The sequence below is a fragment of the Panthera leo genome, chromosome D3 (genome assembly GCF_018350215.1).
Source record: "Panthera leo isolate Ple1 chromosome D3, P.leo_Ple1_pat1.1, whole genome shotgun sequence".
Taxonomy (NCBI): domain Eukaryota; kingdom Metazoa; phylum Chordata; class Mammalia; order Carnivora; family Felidae; genus Panthera; species Panthera leo.
Window position 1 is genome coordinate 91,721,577 of NC_056690.1, and position 13,622 is coordinate 91,735,198.

Below are 13,622 nucleotides of genomic sequence, written 5' to 3' on the forward strand. Positions count from 1 at the left end.
GAGAAATAGGAAAAATAAATAGGCATTCGAGCATTGAATAGAGATCTCAGAGAACATATGTTCTTTATTTGAAACACCACAAATGGATTCCTCTCCGCTCTCAAACAAATGCATATATTTACAGAGGTGCTATTAAGTAATCCTTAATTTATCTGACATTGTCAAGAAGCATTCTAAGAATACATTTTTCAGATAACTGAAATATTCACCTGTTAAAATTTTTATGATTTTTTTCAAAAAATAATAGATGCTTATATTCTAGAGGCACATGGCCTCTCATGATTTTTAGTGACTTATGATTATGATCACCATAGCTGTTTATCATATTATATCCATACGTTTATACCCCCAGAACTACTGTAGACTTGTTTTAGGATGTGCCCTGTTGAGGGATGTCTCCTCTCTCTACGTCAGACCATATTTGGATTACTTTCATTTTGTTCACTTTTTCAAGACTTCCTGGGCCTAGGGCTTGTCAAGGGGTCTCACACATCTTGTATTCCCAGTAAAACTCCTTCATTACTGAGACTGTTACCAGCCTTCTGCACAGAGGTAGGAATCCTCCATTGTCCAGAAGGTCCTGGGCTCTGTAGTTCACTGGCCCAGCCCTCTTGGGTGATGAACAAATGACAGTTGGGTTGGCCATACAACCAAGTGCCTTTTTAACTTCTTCCCAAAGCAGAAAAGGTTTTGTTTCCTTTATTTATTTGCCTGATTTGGAAGAGAGATGGGTCAGCCGTCAACAGGCCTAAGGAGGTGAGCCTTAAGACACTTCGGGTTGTAAAGGGAACCCAAATGGAGCCAGCAAAATGGGAAGGGGGCCGACTGCACCTCTGGTGCGGCTATGGTGGGCACTGGGCGCATTGAAGACCACCCGCATGGGGTGTCTGGGAGTCTAGCGGCTGGCTCCAGCCCAACCAACAACTATCGGTTCCCAGGCTGACTTGCCCCTGGTGCTTCCTTGCCCTCACCTGAGGATGACGGAGCTGTTTCCCCCCACGCTGGCTGTGCTCTGGTTGGCTGAACACACCTGAGAAGCAGGAAGTCAGTGGAACTGGATGGATCTCCAAAGTAAAAGCGGGGAGCAGGCGGGAAGGAGGGACAAAGGGGATGGGTAAAGGGTGGTTGTACTGGATCACATGGTATGCCCCAAATCCACTGCACCCAGAACCTCAGCGTGTGCACATAGGATCTTTGCAGACGCAATGGTTATGATGAAGTCATACTGGAGGACAGTGGGCCCTACTCCAGTGTCTAGTGTCCTTATGAGAAGGAGGACATCTGGACACAGAGGTAATGCCATGTGAAGAAGGAGGCAGGGACTGGAGTGAAGCATGTGCAAGCCAAGGAAAGCCAAGGGACACCAGGAACCACTGGAGGCTGTGAGCCGGGAAGGGTCCTCCCAGAGCCTTCAGAGGGACGGAGGTCCAGCAGACACCTTGATTTTGGACTTGTAGCTCCAGACCAGGGGAGAGTAAATTCCCATTGTTTTCAGCCACCCAGTTGATGACATTTGTTACAGCGGCTGCTAGGAAACTCATACGATGGGGAAACAGCAATTTCCAGCTCCTTACACATGGGGTCCCGGAAGTAGAACTGATCTCAGCGCTCATCTTTCCCCTCAGCCTGTCCTCCAGAGACAGGCACCGATAGGTAGGAATACCCTCCAGAGGAGCAAATGTCCTTAATCTCTGTCAGAGAAGGAAATTTCATTCCATTATGGGACCAAACATTGCGGGCACCATTTTGGATTTTCTCTTGGACCCCTCACACTAGGTACATGGTATTATTTGCCCGTGGCTGCAAAGCTGTTTTATTATTTTATTCCCATGCAATGCCTCATGCCCCTCCTTTGCTGTCAGGGCCCCAGTGCTGTCTTCACCTGCCTCAGCCAGCCCCCTGTCCTCCTCCTCTGAGCTTTCTTCAATTTCTGATAGACCATGAGCCGAGAAATCACGTAGCCAGGCTTGCCTGAATCATCTGTATGAGTGAGTAGGTTGTAAGTGAGAGCCCAAGGGCTCTATTATCAGCAAAAAGCACAAGATTTAGTGCATTAACTTTGTAATATTTAATTTGACTGCTCAGAGACCTCTACAACATTGCTTCCTGATTCTGGATCCTGGCCCTGCTGAACACAGTTGCCCAGTGAGCTATCCCTGGTTACGAGAACTGTCCCCCTGCCTTGGGCTGCCACAGCGGACTCCAGCCTCCACTCCTGTGGGCCCACCGCGCTTGAAACCCCAGGAATTGCCTTCCTCGGGTTCCACCCGCCACCCAGAACACCCGCCACTGTGCAGGTGTAGTCTGGGGTCTGGGGACCCCACCTCCAAATCTCTCACTGTGTTTGCCTGAAATTCTGTCTCTTCCTTTGAGTCAGTGGTTTCCAATGGTCAGAAATTTCTGGAACCAGTTCTGACGTGAACCCCGAGCGTGCCGCATAAGCAGTGCCGAATAAGCAGGGACGCGAGTCCTGAGGGTCTAGTTCGGGACACGCCGACGCCACCCGAGAATGTCTCCAGCACACGTGAGGTTGGAAAGCCTGTTTTTCTGCCTGCCCCCCCCTCCCCCCCCGAGGTGGTTCGTGTCACTGTCCAGGCCAATTCTCTCTTTTTGACCCTGGGTCTCACCTTTCATCATTTCCTCCCTTGGAGCGGGTGGGAGTCCCACATGCCACCTGCTGTGGTAAATCAACAAGGAGCCCACCCTTCCAGCCCCTATAGGGAGCACGCACAGCCCAGCGCAGCAGAGAATAACTCTGGTGCTCGCTTCCTTATCACGATAAATCTCGTATAACATAAAAGCCACCATTGAGCCATTTCTCAGGGTCCAGTTCAGGGATGGTAAACACATTCACAGCATTGTGCAGCCGTCCCCACCATCCGTCTCCAGAACCTTTTCACCTCGTAAAACTGAAACTCTGTCCCCACCGAACACTAACTCTGTCCCCCTCCCAGCCCCGCTTTGTGTCTCTCTGAACCTGACGGCTCTGGGTACCTCCTGTCAGTGGAATCACACAAAATGTGCCCTCTTGTGTCTGGCTTATCTCACTGAGCATAATGTCCCCCAGGCCCGTCCATGCTGTAGCAGGTATGAAAACGTCCCTCGTTTTGAAGGTTGAATAACAGTCCATTATTCAGTTGATTCCTTTTTTAAAATAGTTTTTTAAGCTTATTTATTTATTTTGAGAGAGAGAGTGCACATGCAGGGGAGGGGCAGAGAAAGAAAGAGAATCCCAAGCAGGCTCTGCACTGTCAGCACAGAGTGTGATGCGGGGCTCGACCCGCCATGAGATCATGACCTGAGCCGAAACCAGGAGTCGGATGCTCAACTGACTGAGCCCTCCGGGCGCCGCTCCGTTGTTCAGTTGACTCGTACACTGGAAGGTCTGCAACCCTCTGGGCACTACTGTGCCCAGTCCCCCCTCTGCTCCTCTCCACCACCAGGGAGCTGCCAGGCCCCCCGCACAACACGAGGAGGACTCTCCCTGTTTTCACTTCTCACCGCTCTTCGCGACGGTCATGACTGGTCCTAGTGTCTCCATTTGACAAAAGAGGAGACGCAGTGGAAATGTCCACTGACGTCCCCAAAACCAACCAGGTGCTCAGTGTGTTTCTGAGTACCCTGCCAGACGGTGAGACGCTGTGAGCAGACCCAGCTCGGCCTTTCCCCGGCTTTGCGCTCCTGGCACCTGCACAAAGCCCGCCCCAGGGGAGGGGTTTGACACATGTGTGCTTGGGGCACGGGGACCCCAGAAGAAGTCTGGATCCTGTTCAGCTGGGTCACCTGCCAGGGACCATTAGTCCCCACTGAGTCCTGGTTTCCTTACCTCTGATATTGGTAAAACGGTAGTATTTACTCCATAGGATTGATTTGACAATTAAAACCAGATAATCTATATATAATGCTGAACACAGTGTTTAGAAATAGCAAGGGCTCCATGAGTAGGAGCCAAATTAATATTATTAGAATTGTAATTTAAGAGAGAAAAATGTAAAATGTAGTTCATCCTTATATTTCAGTTTCATGCTGCCATTAAAAAATCGTGTTTACATTTTGTTTACAAAATTGTTTGATGCATGTGGAAATTGTTCCGCTATGTTAAGTCTTCTTAAGTTTTCAAAACTGTATCTACTGTGTGATTTCAACTGTGCTTAAAGCACAGTAACAAAGACCCAGGAGGAAACGACAGAACGTTACTAGGTGTATCTGGGTAATAAGACTGTGTGTAACTACTTTTCTACTTTGCTCATACTTCAGAATACTTCCCTGAAGCAGCTAACTTGCTCCATATTTATAGATACAAAGCAGCCAAAACGTAAGGAAATGCAAGCAGGCACTAATCAAGCTTTAAGCTTTGTTTCCACGTGGTGGCTGGGCACCACCACCAGGGAAGACCACTGGAGTCTTTGTGTCCAGTGTCCGGGCACAGCCAGCCGCATCGCTAGCAGCAGCCAAGACGGGGGACCGTTACGTCACAGCCTTGGTTCTGGCGGTCCACAGGACGGGCCGTCTTGTACTGAATCCTGAAGGGGCTCACGAGCGTCCTCTGTCGACAAACGGGGTCATTCTCACTTTCAGGTCCCGAGTAGAGATCAGGCCGGCTCCGGGATGGAGCCCTCGTGGATGTGGATGATCGGGCCCCGGATAAGCAGAAGGCGTCTGAGCACTCCGTCACCTCTTCATCCCGGTCCTAGCCCGTTTCACGGACCCCTTCACTGCCACCCGGGCTCTCTCAGAGGAGCAGGAAGAGCGAGTGAGAGCCTGGAGGCTGGAAGACGCTGCCGGGAAGTTCTCGGCCAGCTGTCGTGATGTGCCCTCGGAGGCCTGGGGCTCTCAGGAGGAGCAGGAGTCCGAGCCCGGGGTCTCCTGTGACCGGCCAGGGAGAGGAGGACGTTCTCGAAGACGTTCTTGCTCGGAGTCGGATCCCATAACGAGCCTTTGGGTGTACCCGCGACCACAGGCTGTCCCGGAGAGGCCCTACGTGACCTCACGTGTCCACCTGTCCGGCACCACCGTGCTCTTGCGGCTGTGTGTCTGCGTGGTGTCCCTGCCGCTGTTCACCGCCTCCCGTGTCTTTCCCATCTGTCACCTCCCATTTCCTTTCCCGTCCTTGACCCACAGTTACACTCCTGTCTTAGGCAATGTGATGCGGGCAAGTGTTGTATTTGGTGACTGCTACTCACAGGTCAGCTTTATGGCTTTCCTGACAGGGTCCCCTGAGATGCATCGGGGACCCCTCGGTGCTCCCTGCTCGGGGCCTGTATGGATGCACCTCTCCCGCCCAAGCTCCAAGCCTCCTGGCTGCTCCCACGGGTCCGGTCATATCCCGATGGCGATGAGGCGTGGGTCTGCGGAGGCCTCCTTGTAGGGGGACCCAAGCAGCCTGCCGGGAAGGACGACGGACGAGACCATGAGGACCGAGCGCCATATTATCTAGTGAGTCCCCCTGGCGTCTTTCCCCATGTCCCTGTGCCCCATGACCCCATCGCCCTGTCTCCCCGTGTCTCACGCCCCCTCCCTCCCCGGGAGGCCTTAGGCCAGGGCAGACTTACCTAGAAATCGTGTCTTCTTCTCTATCCGACTGGTACCTACTAAACGGTGAGCGGTTGGTCGACTAAGCAGAGTGGTCCCCGCTGCTCCTTTGGAGCTCTGTGTTGCCTCCAATCCCCCTTCCTCCTACGACACGGGAGCTCTCGGAGGGCTGACCTCCATCCTCCCAGAGCTCCGTGAGATGGGCAAGAAGCCGCTTCCTGAGAGTTCACACCCGCCGAGTGTGCCGTCCTGCGCCCTCCCCTCTGTGCCTGCCCTGCTGTCCCTCCAGGGACCGCGAGCACACGTCACAGAGAGCGAGGAGGAAGAGAACGTGCATCCGCACGCCAACTGATTGCAGGCCACCCCGTATCAGTTTTCGACTCCGTAAGTGCCAAGCACCGCATTTGGCTGAATCACTCACATCCAGGGAGCGCATTAGCTCTGTGTCGACCAGACAGCGATTTACAGAGTCTGTCTCTCTCCTTCTGATGTTGTGCTTTTAAACATAATTTACACATGAGTGACGTGTGCCGAACTGGCAGGCCTTTCTTCTTCTGTCGAGCCGGTGGGGTTTTGCCAGGACTCTTCAGACATTCCGAGGAAGTGAGTACCGGCCCGGCTGCCCTGTACGTGCCCGTCTGGTCCCACAATTGCGGGCCACCCCAGCCCTCGACTCCCCGCGGCTCCTCTAGGCACGGCACCCACAAAACACCCACTGTGGTCACCGGACAAATGGCGTGGCCGCCTTCACACTGCCGTGGGTCCCCCCATGTGGCCGCCTTCACACCGCCGTGGGTCCCCCCCCCCCCCCACATGGACCTTACCGGCCTGATGCTCCCAGGACTGCCGTGACCACAGGCCTCTGGTAGGGGACAGAGACCCAGCTCTGGGTTTTTAGGGTTAGACCAGGCTGGGGTTCTAGAACGCCACAACCAGCTGTAAATGTGGATGCTCAACATTGGACTGTCTTCTCTATTAAAAATAAAACTTGGAGACAGTAAGATTTCAACGCCCATGTGATTTCACTCATTTTCCAAGAGGTTTGTGTTGAGAGAGCAGAGAGGTGGAACGGAGAGCCCTGGGCCCCCCAGGTGAGGGCGCCACTCTTGCTCCAAGGGGACACGTGCAGCAGCCTCAGCTCTGCCACATCCCTGCAGGCGCCTTGCAGCTGGTGCCTCAGCTGCATGAACCCTGTGCGCAAGCCCGGCTTCAGGCTGGTGCAGCCGCAGGACCAGCCGCGCGCCCCACGGTTCTGTGACTCTTGCTGGCAGATCGCCGTCTTGTGGTTTAGTCTTTGTACCTTTGCACGTGTGCCTTGCACACATGGTCCTTTCCCAACCACCATCTGACACACAGCTGGGACAGGGCAGAGCGTGTGCGCCCTTTGCGAGCCTGCAGGACACGTGAGCCTTGCCTTCCCCACAACTGTGCTGGCGGATCAGGCGCAGTGGCTTCCCAAGCACGTCAGGTGTCCAAACACAGAAAGCCTTGCTTTTCTTTTTCTTTCTTCTTTTTCTTTCTTTCTTTCTCTTCTTTTCTTTCTCTCTCTCTCTTTTAAGTTTATTTATTTTTGAGAAGGAGAGAACGAGTGGGAAGGGGCAGCGGGAGGTGGGGACAGAGGATCTGAAGCAGGCTCAAAGCCATCAGCACAGAGCCCGACTTGGGGCTTGAACCCACGAACCGTGAGATCATGACCTGAGCCAAAGTTGGTCGCTTAACCAACTGAGCCACCCAGGTGCCTTTGCAGTTTTATTTATTTTTTTTAATCTGGTCCTTTGGGTTATTGGTTTTGTTTGTTCTTATGGTGGCAAACAAGGCTCATATGATCCCCAATATGTTTCCAACCCTGAAAAGACTGTGCCGATCCCCACAGGTATGTGTCTTTAATCACATGTTGCTCTCTGGCCACATGGCGTGCTCTGACACTTCAGGCCGACGACCGTCCTTGCTGCCCTCAGCCCCGGCATTGAACGACACACTATGTCAAGAAAAGACGTAGGTTAGCGAGCATGTCCTACTTCCGTGCTTTCCACAGCTGGCCTCACGGGGCAGGGGCTGCTCACGCCGTGTGCCTCGGGAACGGGAAACCGGTAGCTGCGAGATATTTTTCCAAAAAGTGGATGCCCTCTCCTGGGAGCCTGCGAAAGTGCACGATGCACGCGCCAAGCCAAGCCTCGGGGGCCCTGAGTTCTGCTTCTTTTCTTCCCGGTGCGCGCAGGTAATCCCAGGGCCGCCTATCAGTTCGAAGGGCGCACTGACCCAGATCCCGCACCCACACACAATAACACACAGGCAGGCCCCTCCTTTGGGCAACAGATAAGCTATAAAAGGAACCAATGTCAATGGCTCTCTGCCATGTTATGGTTATAGGTATGCACATTTTACCGCCGAGGACTGGGTCAAAGTTGCCTACAAACCAAGTTCCTCGCAGCAGCGATCTCCTTGTCCTAAAGAAAAGTGGAAATACGGACAAGTCCAGGTAAAGATCGTTTTAAAAACTTGATTGAGGTCAAGGCCATTAAAACTTAGCTTTTTGTGGGGGCTTAGTGCACGTGGGGGCTCCTACCGCAGCAGACACTTGGTTCTCTGATCATCTGCTCACCTCTTCCCTCCCCCAGGTCCCAGCCAGGGGGGGGACCATAAACAGGTAGGAATGATTCACTTCTCATTTGAATACACAGACCCTTTCCATGATCTGAGTCATTTTTCTGAGAATAAGCCCTTGAAATGAAATTGCATAATCCATTGTCTTTCTAAACACCTCTCCCTTAAAGGCGGTGGGATGACTTCAGTGGGAGGGTTTTTAGCAGGTGAGCGGGAAGGGCGAACAGCAGGAAGGGCCGGAAGTGTTCGTGTTTCCGGGCATGCGGGGGTGGGGGTGGGGCGCAGGTAACCGATGACTCAGCAGAGAAGGGGCACTGGGATCACATCCCTGGGGAAGCAGACGTGAAACACCCGCACTCGCCAGCCGGCAGCACCGTGTTTAATACGTCATTTTTAATTAGCTTTCATCTAACCTGGTGCTCGCCGGTTGCTATTTGTACAGCTCTCCAGGGCCTTCCACAAGACGCCCTCTTTTGTCGGCCGCCGGCACCACGTCTGCTCAGAGATATCCTCGGAAAACACGAGGGGTGTCTCGCCCGCGCGGGTGTGTGCACACGGCCGGCAGCATCGGTGGCGTTACACCAGCGGCCCAGCAGGGGGACGAGGGGCGGCCGTGTGCCATCACAGCCTTTGTCATTTACCCCGAGCGGAAGCCTGTCCTTTTCCTCGGGCACAGTGGACCCGCATCTGAGGGACTGAAGTCCGTGGACAATCTAGTTCCTGAGTTTTTGACAGGAAGATACCAGAAGCAAACTCCCCAAGAAGGGTATTCGGGGAAACATCCGGTCCCCAGGAAGAGAATTCCGAATGGCCACGTCGGCGGGTCCCGGACAAAGTAGGGAGGACCTAGTGGAACCAGGACGGCTCCACCGGGCCCCGAGCGGTGGGTGAGCTGCTGGGTGCGGACAGAGCGCTGGCATCCCGGCATTGGAAGAGCGGGGCTATTCTGCGGCCCAGAAGGGCAGCCTCGCGCCGTCCTCGTTGCGTCGGCCCGTTTCACCGTCCTGAATTCCGAGCGGTCTGGTATTGACGCCCAAGGAAGCGTCTGCGGCCTTCACGATGGGAAATGGAAAGCGCCCGTCCGCCGCGTTGCCTTCCCCACACCCCAGAGCGGGAGTGCAACCCTCTCAGCTCGGCCGCTGGCACCCACGGTGCGACCAGGCCGGTCCTCCGCAAGCCACGCGGCGCGGGCCCCTGCTGTGCTCTCCCGGGCGCCCCTCAACTAGGGGATGGGGGGGTGGGTGTGGAAGGAGAGTGGGGGGCGGGGGGGGGGCGCCGAGCAGCAGGCAGGACGTCCGGGAGAACGGAAATCTCAGAGCCGGCCTTTTCTGCCGGCACCCACGGAAGGTCGCGTGCAGGGAGAGGCGGGTGGGACGGCGTCGGTCGCGGTCCGGAGGAGCCACGTGGCCGGGGAGGCTTGGGCGGCAGCGGGGGAGGGAGGCAGCAGTCTGCGGAGAACAGGCAGTGCCTCAGGAGCTTCCGTCTGGCCCTGGGGTCCCGTCTCTGCCCGCTTCCCTCCTCCGGCTCCAGCTCCAGCTCCGGGCGGCGTGAGCAGAGGCCGGGGAATCCTCCGTGGCGCCGCCCCCCCGGGACGGCACCTCGCTCTCCCCGCCCCGGGTGCGTGTGTCCGTCTGCACACGCACGCCTAACACTCGCCTCTCGGCTCCTGGGCCCCCGCCTCGCACCACGTCTCTCTCGTCTCTCTCCCGGTAGGAGACCAGTCCCGCCAGGGGAGTGGGACTGGCGAGAAGAGGCCTACCCCCCCCGCCCCGCCCTCCTCAGGAAGCCCCGCCCTCCTCAGGAAGCCCCGCCCTCCTCAGGAAGCCCCGCCCTCCCCAGGAAGCCCCGCCCTCCCCAGGAAGCCCCGCCCTCCAGGCCCTCCCTGCAAAGGGGGTCCTCCTGCTCCCACTCGGGCGCTGGTTCTTCTGGAAGCTGCTCAGCGGTACGTGACCCGCGTTTCCGCTCACACCTTTCACAAAGGCCTGGCGGAGGAAGCGAACGCTCTGTGTTTTCGACGAAAGAGATGAACTGAATCCCAAACTCCTCTCACCAAGGACACCCCTCAGAAGAGCGAAGGCAAGAAAGAAATGCGGCGAATCTAGGGATTCCATTGCCATTTCATTGATGGTCGTCTTGTTGCCGGAGGGCTTCTGGCAAAGTACTGACGCCTACTTTAAAGAAATCCGGATTCAACACCAACGGAGAAGGGGCAGAAGACAGAGGAGGCCACACAGGAGGCGGGGAGACCAGGTTTAGCTGTAAAAAGCCAAACGTCAACGTCGCATGTTTGTCTCTCTCGTATAGGTCACAATGCGTCCTAGGATGACTCGTTTTTAGTGCAAAACCATGTCCGCTTTCAACGTGCAGTCTTTGAGAGGGTGTGAAGAGGACTCTCAACTCTCCCACAGACGCCGGCTGACAAACGGGGGTTCTCGCGGCAGAAGCTGGGGTGACCCACGCACCACGCCGACGACGTGAGCTTTCGGAGTCCCAGCGCGGGACGCAGACACGTCCCGCAAGTTGCTCGCTCAGCTGAAGCGACACCTGCAGACGCTGCCTGGAATACGCCTGTTCATTAGCAGCTTGGTGGAAACAGGTTCAAGAGAATAAAAACGAAATCGAGAGTGTGGAGACAGCGAGCCCCGAATCCCGCTGCCTCAGAGCACGGCACGAGCCCCTTGGGCGGTGCTGCCATCCCCGCCGAGCGGGCTCACGGGGACGTCAGGCGGCCCGCAGGGGTGCTTCCGTCTGTGAACGGATTCCCGCGCAGGGAGCCAGAGGCAACGTGCACGCGCGTGGGGTGAAATGCACGCGGGTTATCTTCCCTCTCACTTCCCACCCGACTCATCGGCTGCCACCCTGGGACCACACCCGGGTGAGTGCCCCGGCCCGCGGGTTTACTCCATGGGAGATCGTGCTTGCTGACAACCGTCAACCGGGCCAGCGTGACCTCCGGCAGGAAAGGGCGGGCAGACAGAAAGCACAGGTGTGGCCAAAGGGGTTCCCGGCTCCCACGTCAGCTCTCAGCTGTCGTGTCGCTGACCCCGGCCCTCTAGGTCCGCTGCCCCGGGGGGGACTGAGGCCCACTTGTCATGCCGGCCCACAGCTTTCTGAACTTTCCTTCCCAGCGCACCGCACGCATCCCGGGCGGTGACCGTGTCGCCGTCCGCACTGGCACACGTCTTCCTCCTCCTCTGGTTGCCAACCTCCAGAGCTGGGGATTTCTCTGCTCTTTCTTCACTCCCATCCACACCGCTCACAGGCACCCGGAGGTCCTCCAAAGAGGTTTCCTGAACAGAGGGCCAGGACACGCTGGACACACCCCACGGTCAAGAAACACGGTGTCTTCCAGTCTGACCTATGAGGAGCTCCAAATGACGGGTTTCTGTTCTTCAAATTTAAATTTTTTTTTAAATGTTTTTATTTATTTTTGCGACAGAGAGAGACAGAACATGAGCAGGGGAGGGCCAGAGAGAGAGGGAAACACAGAATCGGAAGCAGGCTCCAGGCTCTGAGCTGTCAGCACAGAGCCCGATGCGGGGCTCGAACCCACAGACTCTGAGATCATGACCTGAGCCGAAGTCGGACGCTTAACCCACGAGCCACCCAGGCGGCCCTCTGTTCTTCAAATTTAAATGCTGGTCAGCAAGTGCCTCCAAACAGACGTCGTGTTGTTCGTTTCTAAGCTGACCTCGGGCTTAAGTGTATCTGACACATAGGCGGGCCAAGTGCAACCCTACGGGCAGCTGCACCCAATCAGCTGTCACGGCACCAGGCACGGAGTTTTTAGTTAATGATGTTGACGATCGTTTTCTCACTTGTGCTAAGAGTTTGACTTCTCTTTAAAAAAAATTTTTTTTAATGTTTGTTTATTTTTGAAGGAGAGAGAGACAGAGCACAAGTAGGGGAGGGACAGAGACAGAGGGAGGCACAGAATCCGAAGCAGGCTCCAGGCTCCGAGCTGTCAGCACAGAGCCCGACGTGGGGCTTGAACTCACGAGCTGCCAGATCATGACCTGAGCCGTAGTTGGACGCTCAACTGACTGAGCCACCCAGGTGCCCCTAAGAGTCTGACTTCTTAGGAAGTGTACTTTTACTCAGCTAATATCTAGGTGTGATTCAGCACACAGCATATTTCATAAGGGTTATTTTTTCTAATTTGGTAACTGTTTTATACAGACTACAGCAAGAGCAGTGTTGGGAACTGCCAGTTATGCAACCGGCCCACCGGCAGGAAAGATGCTGCTTCTAACAACAAACGTCCTGTCCCAACGCAGCCCAGGACTAACTTTTCCATGGACCCAGACATTTTACACCCAGAAAAAGGGAACATTCACAGTTGCAGAACTGTGAGTACTTGCAGTTAAATAAAGGTAACACTGCCCAACTCTGGGGTGGTTTTCATTGTTTCTGGAATGTCGTTTCTGGGGGAAATTTTTAAACTCCTGGCCACAAACCATCCCCCAAACAACAACTGCTTTTACAGAGTACACTTTTAAAGAGTGATGTTTGAGGCTTCACTCTCACGACAAGAATTCATTCCTGTGGTGCAAAGAGTCACGGTGTCCCGCCGCTCATGCTGATAAAATGTGTGTTTAAAATATGAAAGCAGGAGAGCCAGGACCAGTGACTCAGTGAGCAAGAGTGAGGGACTGAGAAGCAAGTTTTAGCAGGAGGGAAAAGGAAGCGACTCAAATGTCCACTTTTTCTTCCAAGGAATCACACACAGTGACTCCCGAGAAAGGAATGTGTGGGACTCAGGGGCCTGTGGAGAAACCTGCACAGCCTGTTACTATTCAGTCACCCAGGGTAGCAAGGATGGAAACAAGTTGCCAAACTTTGCATCCAGCGGCTTTCTGTCCTGAAGTGACATATTCTGTGGTCAGAATGCTTTTGGTCAGTGTGCTACGACTGCGACGGGACTGGGTGGAAGAAGTAATGGCAGCTTCTCCTCCCAGAGCAAAAGCCAAAGTGATGATAACGCCTTGAGTTGGACGGAGGGGCCCGTATCACTCACAAGCCCTTACAGAACCCGCCAAAGGCGAAGGAAGGGGCAAGACGGCTGTCCGCAGGGAAGGGCAAGTTCACCAGGGGCCAGGCCCTCTCAGAATGCTCCGTTTCCTCATAAGTTGCCCGGCGATGGACTTAGGCGGAATGTCAGTGAGTTTCCCATCCGGAGACTAGTTGTTTGTGTGAATTCCAGGCTTGGGGTGAGAGTGGCTTGGTGGCTGGCGGTAGCCGTGGGGGAGAAGCTGCACCCCAGAAACAACCCATCCCCTTCCAGTCTGCGTGGCGCACACCTAATCCAAGCTGCCTTCAGTCTAAATCTATGCGGAATCATCTGTCTTCATTAGAAGTTCCTGTCGTGTCCGGGGTCTTTTAAACTTGGCAGAGAAGGAGTTTGTTCAAGGCTAATACTTTGATGAACAGCATCTGCCCAAGTACAAACATAGTCTCCAGAGGCAAAAGAGTTTCTGGTTTGGATG

General features: G+C 54.8%; 2 long non-coding RNA genes across 3 annotated transcripts; one reads left to right on the forward strand and one right to left on the reverse strand.

Moving 5' to 3' along the window:
* Positions 1 to 4,340: 4,340 nt before the first annotated feature.
* On the reverse strand, positions 4,341 to 7,062 carry LOC122203462. The gene is made up of 2 exons (XR_006195191.1): positions 5,553 to 7,062; positions 4,341 to 5,383 (listed from the first exon to the last, which is right to left on the reverse strand). It is a non-coding gene; the product is annotated as an uncharacterized LOC122203462 (long non-coding RNA).
* Positions 7,063 to 10,022: 2,960 nt separating this feature from the next.
* On the forward strand, positions 10,023 to 12,523 carry LOC122204065. Of its 2 annotated transcripts, none has more exons than XR_006195463.1 (2): positions 10,023 to 11,517; positions 12,316 to 12,523. It is a non-coding gene; the product is annotated as an uncharacterized LOC122204065 (long non-coding RNA). The 2 variants fall into 2 exon arrangements; XR_006195464.1 differs by having other exon boundaries at positions 10,023 to 11,011.
* The last annotated feature ends 1,099 nt before the right edge of the window (positions 12,524 to 13,622 follow it).